General features: G+C 39.8%; 1 protein-coding gene across 1 annotated transcript in view; it reads right to left on the bottom strand.

The window, feature by feature from the left end:
* Positions 1-15,885, bottom strand: part of LOC124869086 (voltage-dependent calcium channel gamma-2 subunit-like) — an 81,192-nt gene that overhangs the window by 35,206 nt on the left and 30,101 nt on the right. The gene's annotated exons all lie outside the window — the stretch shown is intronic.

The following is a 15,885-nucleotide window of genomic DNA, read 5'->3' as shown; positions in this document are numbered from 1 at the left end:
CAGATCCTTCCTTCCAGCAGCTGTTCGACTTTATAACCACCACTGCTTCCAACAAGCTCAATAAGTGTTTACATCCATGCTGTTATTTGCAGTTTTTCCACCTTTTTTGTAAATAGTCTGTTGTTTTCTCATGCACAATTACAAATGCACTTTTTTTACATTTTCAAATCACCCTACCTAGTTGCACATTTCATTTGATTTAACTATGTCACTTTTACATTTCTTTTGTTGTAATTTTTTTTCCTTTACTGTACAGTCTACTCTACTTTTTGATTTCACTTTTGTGAGTACCTGTATGCTTTCATTTGCCTTTTAGTTTATTGCTGACAGATCTGAATCTTTCTTTGTGGGACAATGAAGGGTATTTTTTATTGTATTCCATTATTTCCATTCTATAACTATATTCTACATATATGTATTTGTAACTGTATTGAAAGCGATAACTGTATGGATGTTTCAAAATTATTTGTAGAACTATACATTTGAATGAAATTGTTAATAAAAATAAAAGCTATAAGCCCAGATTAAATATTATCAATAAAGTTACACATTTCAAAAGTAAAACTTGGATACAGCAGAATAGAGATAACCACAAAAAGCTTGCACTTCATTTAACAACTGCTTTGCAAGCTGCTGTTCATTTTAATCTTTGAACCCCGACAGCGTGTTTCATTTCTACACAATTTCAGAACAAGAGAAAGACCTATTAAAGATAATTGTAATAAACGTGGAATTAGATTCTTACCCCATTTGCTCTAACTAATTTAGAGTAAGCAGTTGCCCTTCCTATCAGCAGGCTTGCACATGTGTGCATGCACAGCACATACAGTAGTTTCATGTGCAGTGCCAAAGCAGAAAAGGGAGACAGAGGGACTTAGAGAACTGCTGGGTTAGCAGTAGGAAATTTTTTTTTTCCATAGGACTTCGATTTCATTGAGAAGAGGATTCTGTGCTCTGTGTTGTGATGTTGCATAAAACACAGAAAATAATAAAATTATTTTAATTCTGCTACAAATTGTAGCCAAAACGCGGATTAGAAAGCTGAAAGGGGTTCAAAGACCTTTGCCAAAACAAGTGTTAAGATTTTAAACACAAGTAAGGACACAACCAACCCCCAGTGTTTCAAATCTAAGAGAGAGCTTTAGGAAAATGGTTTGATTTGCATCTCCTGATCCAATCTAGACATGTTAGTTTATTTTGCCTTGAAAAAGAAAACTAAAGTATTCTTATTTCTATTTCCCCATACTATGCAGGGTAAAACGTATTAAATGTTAGATGTTGTGTTTTTCATAAATGTAAAGAAGACAAAAAGTTGGAAAGAATAAGGTAGGGTTTGCATTTTGGCAAGAAATATAATAATTTAAAAATATCTTTTTGTTTAAAATATGCTTTGTTTAAAATAAGTTCAAGTATGAGTGTAGGTGGATTGGCAATATGAGTATGGAAAATATTAAACTATTTATGTTTTTCAACACAGCTGTTTGACTGATCACATTCAAATATAGATAATGGTTTCCCTTGAAACACTTGACTGCCATTGACACCTTTTTCATGGCTGTTTATGTCAGGATTTTTTCTGAATTAGAGACAGAAGAAATCAACTGCTGAGTAGAATTGGGTCTGATTGGTGCTTGGCTGGTTGTGAACAAATAATATGATCTTTTCTTGATCAGTGAAAGCACTGTACATAATACATAACACATACATGTCTACCATGTTGCACTGACATCAACTCCAGTGTGGAAGTTGATATTGAAAGAAGAGCACTCAAAGTGAAATATTTTTAGGATCATTAAGATCTTTACATATTAAATCAGATTAAGAACACAAAGTGTAACACGTCTCTAGAACTAAATATTTATTTTCTTTGGAGGCTTTCATTTAGCTGTTATTTTAGGCTCTCATAATATAGATGTTGGCAAATAACACAGTTGTGGTTGCATAAATAGCGGCCTGGGCGAGTCACTTCTTCTGCTGTCCCCAACCAATCAAACTCAAGACCCCACCTTCGCCTTTCTAGTGTAACCCTAGGTAATCACCCATATGGCCCATATCTCAAATGAAATAGCATAAAGCTGAACATAGTAGAACAAAGCTATTTCTGTTCTATTCTTCTGGAGAGTGCAATTGTGCCTGTCATGGGACCTACTGGATTGATAAATGTTGACGTTTTTTTTTTTTTAATCTCACAGTTATTTTAAGGGCCTCCTAATTCAACAGGGAATACAGAGCTGTGTAATTGAATAACCTCTATCACAAACATGGGGTGATGGTGCCTTAGATACTGAAACAATCGGTGATCGATCATGACAGAAAGGCTTCTTAAAACTCTGTATAGTTACTACGAATGAATGAATGGTTCAACAGTTCACCTGAGTTGATTCCTCTAAAATATTCAGTTGGACCGTGCTGTCATTTATTATTATTTTTTTTAACATGTAAGGATACATAATCAGGAATGCAAAAAGAAATCTTGTGTAGAAGTACATCAGACATGCTGCCATTGTTTTCAGATTTATTTGTGCCGATAGCTCTGTTTTTCAGAGAAACAGTAACTCTGGACAAGATTTCAAGAAATAATTTTTTATTTTATTAGAAACATTTTATTGATAAGACTGCTTATTTCCTATTGACTCAAAAAGTATGAAAAAAACCTTTTCCTGGTATGTCTGATATGGAAATAAGGAGGCCAGAGCTTTATTGTCTGTGATTGGTGCATCTCTATTCAAGATTACAACAGCTTGGTGAACAACAGGCAATTAAACTTCAGTAAATGGGCTGGGGCAAGAAACCTGATGAGCCTAATAGGATGGAGTCTCTCTGAAAGAATACAAAATTATTGCCAGGTCAGGTCTAACCTGGCAACATAAAGTATAACATAGAAACATGCCATCTTCACTTAGACTCTGGCCATAAATTTCAAACATACTGAATATATATCCCACATCTGGGTTTCTGGTGAAGTGCTACAAACATCCCCCCGTGAATCTCCAATAAACATCTCTAAATTTTTTTTTTATTTTCTAACAGACAAATTCATAACACTTTCAAGTGGTAAAAAAGTCCAAACACATTTTTCTTTTATAGGACAAAGATGAAGCAGCTGTAGTTCTTGTACTCAAACTAGGCCTTGTGATGTGCCACCAGTGCCTGCACAACTAGAACAAGAGCATTTCCACTTTGTCAGAGGCACACTTGTCTCCAAATAGAACTTCAGATATTCAGATGATCCTCTCTCCTTAGAAGTACAACATTTTAATCTTTCAGCCATGGGGAGAACGTTATGACAGAAAAAAAGCTAATGGGAGAAAGCAGACTGACATTTACAGAGTGTGTGTAGTCATTTAAGACTGACAAAACTTCAAAGAAACATTCCTGGGAAGCATGGAGAACTAAAATCTTGGTAAAAATAAATGTATGCTCTTTGTAAGAAAATATATTTAAGCAACCCTAATGAAAGTGGGTCTATTTCAAATAATTCACTCATGCCCCCTACCTATTTTTGGGATTTACTGAGACCATGACAGAACTCTTGCATGAACTAGTAAAGTTCATGCAATACAACTACAAAGTTCTTTTAATTTTGGCCTGATTTTTTTAAAAGTTAGTTTCCAAATTATAATAATTTACTAGATGGTCAAATATCATACAAAAATGTTCTATTTGTGGTTAAGTGATATATAATATGTTTAATATTAGTTTCATAATAAATATGAAACAATTCCAAGTTATTGGAAAAACAAAATGTATTGACATAAATAAATAGTTAGACAAAAGTGATTGGAAATGATAGAGACAAGATATGAGAGAGGAGTTCTGCTAGCCTGGGGCTCCAAAACTGTGTGAATTTAAATGGGACAGCTTTACAAATGCACCAGTTGTATGCATACTAGGGTAAACCTTCATATTTTGAAAGAGCCATATTTTATTGGACATTTAATAAGCACCCCTGTTAAAACTTACCCAGCTTTGAACAGAAGCAAAATCAAACTCTGGGAAGAACCATGCTGTCCCCCTTTTCACTACTCCCACAACACTCTGTCCTGTCCCCTCACTGCTGTATCCTAGTTTTGTTTAGTAAAACTTTCTGCAATGCTTTCCTCCTCTTCCTCCTCCCACCCCGATGAATACCCTTGGCACAAAAAACGATAATAAAAAAGGGAGTGACAGGACCTAATAAAAGGAGGACAAGAGGAAAGAGAGAAAATGAGATGAGGAAAGAGACAGTCGGAGCTGGAAAAAACAGAGGGGTGATACAAGGAAAAAAAAGTGAGAGACTCACAGAGCTGATGGCATTACGGCAAAACTCACTGATAAATGAGACACAAAAAGTTAAGCCATTTATTAAATCATATCAGGCTGTTGTATGCTTCTTTACCAAACTCTTTTGCGACTGATCTGCGGCAGAGATGGAGCAAGATGTGAGCCCAGACTATACGGTGCTATTTTTCAGGCATAACATAAAAGATTTGGTAAAAGTCATAATTAGCAAAAAGTATGTGTTTCAAATAATGTCATTACATATCTAAAACACAAAACGTATATTATTCAGCCATGTGAAGGTATTTGCATACCTTTTCTTATTTTGTCACGTTAAAACTACAAACCTAAATGTATTTTACTTGGACTTTATGTGGTAGACAAACAAAGTTGCACATAATTGTGAAGTGGAAGGAAAGTAAACATGGTTGTGAATAGAAAAATTCAGTTGAGGGCAGGTCAGGCTAGGTGCTTTAGGTTTTAAAATCAGTTAGAACCAAATGCAGTCCTATGTCAGTAAAAATTATGAAATGGCCCTTTATTGTTGCACCAGTACTGAGCTTGCATTGAAGGCAGATAACATTTAACCAGTCGCTGTAATAGAGGTCTTTGTATCTTGTCAAATCACTCCATCACTTTATGTTTGGTGCAGAGAATCCACAAGGCTGCAAAACACACAACTTCAAACTAATGGGGGAGCAGTAAGTAGTCCGTGAGCAGACTGTCAACACAGCAGGTCTAATCATGAATTACTCCTTTTCTAAGTTCAACACAAGAGTCTCAAATTAAGTTTCAGGCTAGAATCACTGCCATTCATATCCAGAGCTAGTAATAGTGTCTTACATTAACAGATGGATTCACATGCTGATAGGAACTGATAGGACTTCCCCTTCGCGAGAAATACTGTGAATTTTATATACCTTATCCCTATTAAATGGTCTCTACCAGTATACCATTTATTTTAAGTATGAATACAACTATTCTGTGAAGGCCTCCAAAGATTTTTTAAATTCAATTCCATTCAGTTTACCAGAGCGCCAATTCACAACACATGTTGTCTCAAGGCACTTCACAAAGTCAGGTACATACATTCAAATTAATCCTAACCATTGAACAGAGCAGTCAGATTCAGTTATTTTTTCAAATTGGATAAAAAGTTTTTCTATCTAAGGAAACACAGCAAATTGCATTGAGTCAGAGACTTATAACAGTCACTCCTCCTGGATGAGCATGTAACGACAGTGGACAGACACTGGCATTGACTTTGCAGCAATCCCTCATACTGAGCATGCATGTAGCGACAGTGGAGAGGAAAAACTCCCTTTTAACAGGAAGAAACCTCCAGCAGAACCAGGCTCAGTATGAGAGGCCATCTGCCACAACTGACTGGGGGTTTGAGAACAGAGCAGAGACACAAAAAGAACACAGAAGCACTGATCCAGCAGTACTTTCTATGGGAAGGAAAAGTAAATGTTAATGGATGTAGCTCCTCTAGTCATTTCACCTAGAAAGAAAGAACAGATAAACTCTGAGCCAGTTTCAAGGTTAGAGTCTGAAAGAGAGCATGTATAATTAGTTACAGTAAAAGCATAGTCAATTGCTATGTCTAGGAGAGAGAAAAGGTTAAACACTGAAAGACAGGGTCATGTGGATCATCGGTAGAAGGTGAGCATTAAGTTGTTGCCAGCAGAAGCTTGGACGATGCCCCTCTCCAGAAAGGTGTCACATGTAGACACAGAGCCAGGCCAGGCGTAGCTCCTAGGAAGAGAAAAGAGAGAGAACATAGAGTTAAAAGCTGAAATAACAGCAAATAATGAAAAATTGGAGAGTAGTGTGAGAATGAGGCTGAGAGAGTGAAAGTGGTCATTATGTCCTCCAGCAGCCTATAGCAGCTTAACTACAGAGAATAGCTCAGGATAACCTAAGTCACTCTAACTATAAGCTTTATCAAAAAGGAAAGTTTTAAGCCTAGCCTTAAAAGTAGACAGGGTGTCTGCCTCACGCACTAAAACTGGGAGCTGGTTCCACAGGAGAGGAGCCTGATAACTAAAAGATCTGCCTCCATTTCTACTTCTAGAGACTCTAGGACCCACCAGTAAACCTGCAGTCTGAGAACGAAGTGCTCTGTTAGGAATATATGGAACCATCAGATCTCTGATGTATGATGGAGCTAGATCATTAAGGGCTTTATATGTGAGGAGGAGAATTTTAAATTATATTCTGGATTTAACAGGGAGCCAATAAAGGGAAGCTAAAATAGGAGAAATAGGATCTCTCTTTTTAATTTTCATCAGAACTCTTCCTGCAGCATTTTGGATCATCTGAAGGCTTTTAACTGCATTTGTTACATTACATCCTGATAGTAAAGAATTACAATAGTCCAACCTTGAAGTAACAAATGCATGGACTAGTTTTTCAGCGTCACTCCTGGACAGGATATTTCTGATTTTGGCAATGTTCCGGAGGTGAAAGAAGGAAATCCTACAAACCTGTTTAATATGGGATTTAATTGACATGTCCTAGTCAAAAATAACACCAAGGTTTTTTACGTTATTACCGGAGGTCAATTTAATGCCATCCAGGTTAAGTGATTGACTAAGCAGTTTCTTTTTTAAAGAGTCCGGTCCAAAGACGACAACTTCTGTCTTGTCTGAATTTAGAAGCAAAAAAGTCATCCAAGTTTTTATGTCTTCATGACACACTTGTAGTCTATCTAACTTGTTGGGCTCATCAGGATTTATGGATAAGTGAAGCTGAGTATCATCAGCGTAACAGTGAAACTTTATCCTATGCTGCCTGATAATTTTACCTATTGGAAGCATATATATAGTAAAGAGAATTGGCCCAATGACTGAACCCTGTGGTACTCCACAGTTAACCCTTAAAGATGATTTATCATTTATATGAACAGACTGGAATCTGTCAGACAAATTAAACCAGCCTAGCGATGTTCCCCTGATCCTTACAGCATATTCCAGCCTTTTTAAGAGAATATTGTGATCGACTGTATCAAATGCAGCACTGAGATCTAACAGAACCAGAACAGACACAAGTCCATTATCTGAGGCCATAAGAATTTCATTAGTGACTTTCAGCAGAGCTTTTTCAGTGCTATGATGAGCTCTGAAACCTGACTGAAACACTTCAAACAGGTCATTGTTGTGTAACTGCTCACAAATTTGATTAGCAACTATTTTCTCAAGAATTTTAGATAAGAATGGAAGATTGGATATAGGTCTGTAATTTTTCAAGTCATCTCAATCAAGTGAAGGTTTCTAAAGTAAAGATTTAATTACAGATACCTTAAAAGCTTGTGGTACATATCCATTTACTAAGGATAGATTAATCATATCTAAAATGGGGCTGGTAATCAGAAGGAACACTTCCTTAAATCATTTGGTTGGGATTAGGTCTAACATACAAGTTGAAGGTTTATATGAAGCTAATATTTTTGATATCTCAGGAAGCTCCACAGGATCAAAACAGTCCAATGTTGGGGCCATCCATTTGGTCGCACATTTTGACGCACAGCTCAACAGACGTCGCAGCTCTGACGTCACTGGAAGTATAAACCGGCTGAGATGCAGAGTCTCGGGGCCATTTCCGCCTGTCGCAGGACAGCGTGTAGGAGGCGCATTTCTGGAGAGACAAAAGCTCGCAGGCAAACTTTTGCTCCACAAGGCCATTCCCGGAAGAGCTTGAAAGCTGGAAATCTGTCTGATACGAGAAGATCACAGGATTTATTTGCCGATCGAAGACCCCCCCACCTCTTTTTCTTCAGACCTGATCCCATCCTCAGCCTGTGGAGAAAAGAAATCAACTTCAAAGTAATTTCGTTCTTTTCATAGTAAACCGGATAGGTGCATTTAGGGGTCTGGGCAGAATGAGGCAGTTAAGGTGATGTAGGATCACCTGTAGTTAATCTAAGGTATTAACTTGTTGCATGCAATACTGATTGAATTATGTTATGCTGAGCTGTGTTTTGATTTGCTGCGGAACCATGGTTAATGTTTGTCCGGCTGATCCCAAATCAGCCAGGAGTTGGAAGTTGGACTTTTAAAAGTTTTTCATTCAAGGCAGCTGCTGTCTGGGACTCGCCCGTCCACTCTTTGTTCCAGTTTTATTGCTGAAAATCTTCCACTGGGTTCCCATCTCAAGAGTTTTATGACCCTTTGTCAAGATTTGGGGCGTTCAGCTGATAGTGGTTAAAGGGGCGTGGCCCCACCGTTTCATCAGCTGATCGCTGCGATCGAGACATCAACACGACAGGAGGACTTCTTTCCATTTAACCCAAATTACACATTTTGTCCATAAACTGCTGGTTTTATCTTCATAGACACTAAATGCATATATATATATTTCTTTTATCATTATTGTTAGGTAGTGATTGTTATTATGAGTCCCCAAGAGCCATCTCGGGGACTCTGGTGGTTCATACCGCCCTCAACCGCTGCCCAGGACCCGATTCCCGGGAGCACGGGGCCCACCATTGTACCATGAGCAGCCTCCAGCGCCTCCCCCGAGGGTGAAGCGTGATGCCCTGACACAAGGGGAATGCAGCAGGAGTGAACCTTCAGTTGATGACTCAGATGGGCCAGCACCAATCCCTGAGAGTGGATCGTGCACACGCCAACTTGAGTCTCTTGCCCAAGGCATAGAGCGTTTTGACCCTAATAATGAGGAATCAAACATTGATGATTGTCTTAGGGAAGTTGAACGCTGCCTTTTTGACCTGTGCTGCCCATCAGCACAAGACAAATTGAAGCTCATCTGGAAGACAACATTCAGGAGCGTCCATGTTTTCATGGAGAGCCTGCCCCTTGCAGTCCGAGACCATTATTCAACCCTCTGCGAAGCTTTAAGGGAAGAATATTCTGTGTACACGGACCGGGCCTCCACAACACTTGGTGCTTTCGTTATCCAGCAAAATAAAAGCGAAGCACCAAGATAGTATGACCAGCGCCTGAGAGCCGCTTACTTCCAAGGTGGTAATGCTCCTGGCATAGAGGAGGAACATGCTTTTAAATTTCTGTCCCTCCACAACCTTCATGAAAGCGCACATTACGACGTTACTATGTACTGTAAAACAAAAACCCTCACCATGCAAGAGATCCATAAACACGCTTAGATGGCGTGGGAAACAAGTGCAAGCCCTACTAATGGATCAGAAGGTGAGGTTAGAGTTTTACAGGTCCACACAGAAGAAGACAGTGGTGCGTTAGAAGGCAGAGAAATGCCTTAAAACAGAATCCATGTTAAGAACAGGTTAAAGGAACAACTTATGTTCGGTCAGCTGGACCGGGGGGGTGGTACTGAGTACCAACCACAGTCAAAGTTGCTGGACCGCTTCCGGTCAAACAGACGACCTGACCATCATGTGAGGCCCAAAGGTAAGCCTGACGGTAAAGGTTGGAGTCAACATGCAGGATGGAACCAGAGGAAAGAGATGGAGGATGCCTTCCGCAAGATTCTGACAGAAGCAGTGCGCCAGGCATGCACCCAACCTCCACCATCATCAGAGGCAGCTGACCATCCGGTGAAACCGGATCCAAAACCCCCGCCAGCACGACTAGGAGTGGACCCAGTCTCCACAGCCATCAGAGGCTACCTGATCAGATGGAGAGACAAACCTGGGAAACTCCAAGAACCCCTTGGGACCTCTCCAGGAGAAACACCACAAACCATTGCTCCAAGGTTCTTAGGTAAACTGAACCATAATGAACATATAGGTTATCTATACTATCTCACTAGTATAGGAGGACACATCAAACTGAGGTTTCATTTTAAAACAGGATCAGAGATCAGCCTGATGTTCTCGGTCTCGTTTGAGGAGGTGAGTAGAGCCATGCTCTCCCTCAGTAAACCTTTTCAGGCTGAAGCTTGTGATGTAAGCATCACCAGCTGGGTGGAGATGAACATCACACTCAAAGACATGACTCTGGTGCACCCCATCTATATGTTCACATTAAACACAGAGCTTTTTCTTGGTGGCCAGGACTTGCTGGACAGGCTGGCCCCACTCATTGACTGCCACCAGGACCAATTCTGGGTCCAGGCGGAGATGCCAAACCCACTGGGTGCAAGCAGCGAACGATCCGTTGTGACCAATCAGGTCACCAGCTTAGAGGAGCCCAAAGAGCCTCTCAGGCCCCCGTCAGAGCCGGTCATGGGCACCTCTGGGACACAGCTGCACCCAGCAACCCAGAAAACTCATCCCAGATGCACTCATGCATCATTTCCTCACTCTTTAAAGTGGTGGAAGATGTACACCTGGGAACCATGTTCATACCAGAAGTGCTTCTAGCTTTCTGGCTAGAGAAATTATCAACTGGTAGAGAGCTGTATGACCGCATGTGCCAAGAAGATCCCCTTTTAACTCAGGCACAACACAGCCACACACTCCTTTTAGCAGACGGGCTACGCCCTCTCCTTAAGACAGCCAGAGTGTGCACCTCCAGTGTGCAGATTGGCATCAAACAGCTCTCCTAAGCTTTCAGCATTGTTCCAACAGACCAAAGGGGGGTCACATTAGCCTATGTCCATTACTCTCCTATAGGAGACCATAGGAGCTACAAAGCCACACACCACACCCTCCAACAGATGGCGTACGGGCCTCCAACGTCTCACGACACTCAGGTCTACATCCAAGGATGCTTAACTGGCTGCCAGTTTCAGCCATCCCAGCCAATCGGTCAACCTCCGCTTCAGCGAAGGGGGGTTACATTACTTTGGTTCCACTTTAAGACCAACTGGGTCGAACCAGATCCAAAATTAGCAGGAGGTAACAAATTCCTCCTAACTATGACATGCAGCTTCATTAAGTCAGCACCAAATGAAACTGTTATCCCAGCACTGCTCTTTTGCTGAAACAGATAAAGTTCTACGTCGAACTGTCCTCCCCAAGAACAGAGCTTGTCTCCATGTCCGGGAAAGGAGAGACTAGTGCGTAGGACCAGTTTAAATAGGTGCATGTTTCATAAACTCACACTAACATGCACTAACCACTAACAACTTTCTCCAACAGGAACTGTTAAAAATATAACTACCTTCCAGGACACAGTGTTAAACTGCAAGTTGCACGCTATTTTTCCATTAACCTCTGCATGCACTGCAGACCCTCACAGAAGTGATTAAGAATGACGTAATGGACACACATGCTGCCAGAGATTTCAGGCAAAGGCTTATTAAGAGAGGTTGGTTCATCTGTAGGCGCTCTCACCTAGGCACGGATACCTACTTGCTGAGTTCTGCTGGATTTAGTAGAGAAAATTCTAAAGTCCACCACAGCAGACACCTTGCAACCTCCACAAACACACCTGGCTGATAGCCTAAGTAGTGCCGTACTATTATTATTATTATAAATGTTTTTGGTACAGCCTGGGTTCCCACCTCAAGAGTTTTATGACCCTTTGTCAAGATTTGGGGCGTACAGCTGATAGTGGCTAAAGGGGCGTGGCCCCACGTTTCATCAGCTGATCGCTGCGATCGAGACATCAACACGACAGGAGGACTTCTTTCCATTTAACCCAAATTACACATTTTGTCCATAAACTGCTGGTTTGATCTTCATAGACACTAAATGCATATATATATTTTTCTTTTATTATTATTGTTAGGTAGTCATTGTTATTCCCTTTGTGTAGAACGGTGCTTGTTAGTTAGGTGAAGGTTTTGGACCGGAATAATGGTATATCAGGATTATTTGGCTTCAATAAATCTTCATATATATAATTAAGAGAAGCGTCTGTGTTTATTTCGTGCAAGAGAGATTTATCTGTCAAAACAAGGTCGAAGTTCCCCCACCTTCGGTGAAGCGGTTGAATAAACAGTGACAGTTTGTGGTTTTGGTTAATAATTTGTAATTATTAATGAGCTTTGAGCCCATAATCACAACACCAGAGGATATCTCTGATTTCTATTCGTAAGTGATGATTTTTGGTTAAGAAATTACTATTTTTCTAATTATTATTTTAAATTATGATTCTTGATGAATATTAATTAAACAATAATCACATTCCCTACACCAAACACAGATCAGGTTTTACAGTTACTTCCATGTTGTCTCACTTGCTGAGGATGAAGTAATCATCTTAAGGAGTATGTCAAATATTTTTTTTTTCAACAGAATCCATTTTTGTTTAAGAAGAATCTTATAAAGTCATGACTGCTGAGTGCTAAGGGAATGGATGGCTCAACAGAGCTATGACTCTGTGTAAGTTTAGCAACTGTACTAAAGAGAAATCTAGGATTATTCTTGCTCTCTTCCATTAATGATGAGAAATAAGCTGTTCTGGCTTGGCAAAGTGTCTTTTTATATAACAGTAGGCTATTTTTCCAGATTAAGTAGGAATCCTCTAGGTGTATAGAGCGCCATTTTCTCTCCAATGTTCTAACATTGTGCTTTAATGTACGCAGCTCTGAATTAAACTAGGGAGCCAGCCTCCTATGAATAATTACCGTTTTATCAAGGGGGCTGCATTGTTTAATGCATCACGCAATGATGAAGTAACTCTATGAACAAGAGAATCAATTTGTGAAGGGGAAGAAACAAATGTATTGCCTTCCACTGTGTTTTTCTGTGATAATCAGGAAATTAAAAGTGGAACAGATTATTTAAAGGTTGTTACAGCATTGTCTGATAATGATCTACAATAATGAAATGTTCTTTCAGGTGTGGAGTACTCGGTTAAATTAAACTCAAAGGTTATTAAAAAATGGTCAGACAGGACAGGGTTATGAGAAAATATTGTTATGTCTTTACACTCAATGTCATATGTCAGTACAAGATCCAGAGAATGAAGACAAAGGTGGGTAGGTTTGTTAATTGTTTTGAGCAAAGCCAATTGAGTCTAAGATAGCATTAAACGCTATATTTAGGATATCACTTTCAGTGTCAACATGAATGTTAAAATCCCCCACTATAATAACCTTATCTGTATTTAACACTAAATCAGATAAAAGGTCTGAAAACTAGATCTAAAAAGTGAGAGTAAGGGCCTGGTGGACGGTTTTAAAACAACAAACAGAAGTGGTTTTAGCGCTTTGCAATTTGGATGAGGAAAACTAAGGATTAACTATTCAAAAGAGTTGTAGCTATTGATTGGTCTGGGACTAATCAATAAATCGTACTGAAAGATGGTTGCTACTCCTCCTTGCCCAGTATTTTGAGGAATGTGGAAATTTAAATAATTAGTAGGAGTTGATTCATTTATAGTAACGTAATCCTTTTGCTGCAGCCAGGTTTCTGTGAGGCGAAATAAATCAATTTGATTGTCACAAAGCCGGTCACTAACTAGCAAAGTCTCTGAAGAGAGAGATTTTATGTTTAGTAAGCCACATTTAATTGTTTTATTTTTCTTTTTAGCCGGAGTTGTGTTTATTTTTTTGAGATTTTCCTGATTTCCTCCTTTTAGATTATTTTTTAATCTATTCAATTTTGGCCATGGGCGAGACACTGTTTTAATAGGGTAATGGGTGGGTAGCAGTACAGAAGCTGCAGAGAGGAGTGTTAAACTACAACCCTACTTCCTGGTCTGAACCCTGGGTTGTCAGAGGTTTGGAGAACTAATAAATTTGGCCAGATTCCTAGAAAGAAGAGCTGCTCCATCCAAAGTGGGATGGATGCCGTCTCTACCGACCAGACCAGGCTTTCCCCAAAATGTTCGCCAATTATCAATGTAGCCCACATCGTTTTCTGGACACCACCTAGACAGCCAGCGGTTGAATGACAGCCTGCGGCTAAACATGTCGTCACTGGTCAGATCGGGGAGGGGACCAGAGAAAATTACGGAGTCCGACATTGTTTTGGCAAACTTACACACCGAAGCAACACTAACTTTGTGACCTCCGATTGACGTAATTGGGTGTCATTACCGCCAGCGTGAATTACAATCTTACTGTATTTGCGCTTATCCTTAGCCAGCAGTTTCAGGTAGGATTTGATGTCGCCCGTTCTGGCCCCTGGCAGACATTTGACTATGGTCGCTGGTGTCTCTAGTGCCACGTTTCTGACTATGGAGCTGCCAGTTACCAGAGTTGGCTTCTCAGCGGGTGTGTCGCTGAGCGGGGAAAATCTGTTAGAAACGCAGACGGGTTGGTGGTGACCTGTGGGCTGGGATCTAGGACTATGCTTTCAATGTACCGTCACCCAGCCGGCCTGAGGCCCCGGCTGCGCGGGCTCTGCCGAAGGACTGCTACGGGGAGCTACCTTTGGTGCCTCCGCACTGGCTAAGGGGCCTCGGCTATCTGCTAGTTTTTCAACAGCGCGGAACCGGCCCTGTACGTGTAATAAATGCTACATTTATTACACGTACCATTATCACTAAAGGAGGCAGAGGAGTAACTGAACATCTGACACAGAGAGCAGGAGAGAGGAGGAGACTCAGAGTGAGAAACAGTAGAATGGGTAGCCATGGTGGAGCTAAAGCAACGCTAAGCTAGCCGCCCCTTAACATTACTTAAAAAATCGTGTAAGACACGGAAAGTCCCCGAACGTTAAATGCAGTAACAGAAAGTATGCGTTTTAATATGCTTATGTATTAGAACAAGTAAGAGATATCATAGAAGAGAGAAATCAGATCAAACGAGAGAGCCTTCACACACCAAACAATCCACCGAGTGCAACAGTGAAAACAGGAAGTGACAAATACGCTCTCCCAGTCCGTCAGTCTCTTTTAGAGAGCATTAGTGAGCAAACATCCTTAAGACAAGACGACCCGACAGGTTAGGGCTAAATGTCAATTTATGGCCTAAATGCAAACTGGTATGTGTGTGAGAAATCTAACACTGCACATCACCTTGAACACCCCACCCCACAATACAACATGCTGATGAGAAGAAAATGTTTTAGAGGCTGCAAAATATTTTAGACTGGGGAGGAGGGTGAATACATAAGCACACAACACTTATTTTATTTGTGTTTTGAAAAACATGCTTCTTTTTTCCCCTAACTTCACAATTATACACCTTTTATAAACTTTTTGTTGCTCTAGCATACAGAATCCTAATAAAATACATTATAATTTGTGGTAACATGACAAAATGTGAAAATGCTCAAAGGATATAAGGCACACTATTATCAGTTACCTCTTATTACAATAAAATAAATCCAAATGTAAGGCAAATCTCAGACTAAATTTTGACTTTTTTCTTAGACCTTATTTTCAAATAAGGGCAGTTATAGCTTAAAACTTATCATTAAGTAGTAAAAACTAATTCAGATTGTTGGCACTAAAACCATTTTAGGTAATTGTATGAAAGGATTCTATTTTTGATTTCATGTTAAAGCAACAACATAAATGGGGTTTCGTTTGATGGATGTAATAACAAAAAAATAAAACAAAAACAAATTTGTTGTAGCAATTCCTTCAAATTATTTTTAGATTGCATTTAGACTGTTGGCTGCTTTGCAAATGCAGCAGATGACTTTTACTCATTTGAAGAACAGATGTGAAAATAGGAAATAACATAAAGGTAATTATGACCATATATAGGCAAAGAAATAACAATTTAGTATTAAGGTTGTTAGCATGATGTCTTAAATATATTCTGCTTATCACTGAAAATAAAGCATCCTTCATAATAACGACCTTCTTATTCTTCCAAATCCCTGTTCAGAATCGCAAC

This window comes from Girardinichthys multiradiatus, chromosome 5, assembly GCF_021462225.1.
Source record: "Girardinichthys multiradiatus isolate DD_20200921_A chromosome 5, DD_fGirMul_XY1, whole genome shotgun sequence".
NCBI classification, from domain to species: Eukaryota; Metazoa; Chordata; class Actinopteri; order Cyprinodontiformes; family Goodeidae; genus Girardinichthys; species Girardinichthys multiradiatus.
This window is presented reverse-complemented; position numbering and strand designations above follow the sequence as displayed.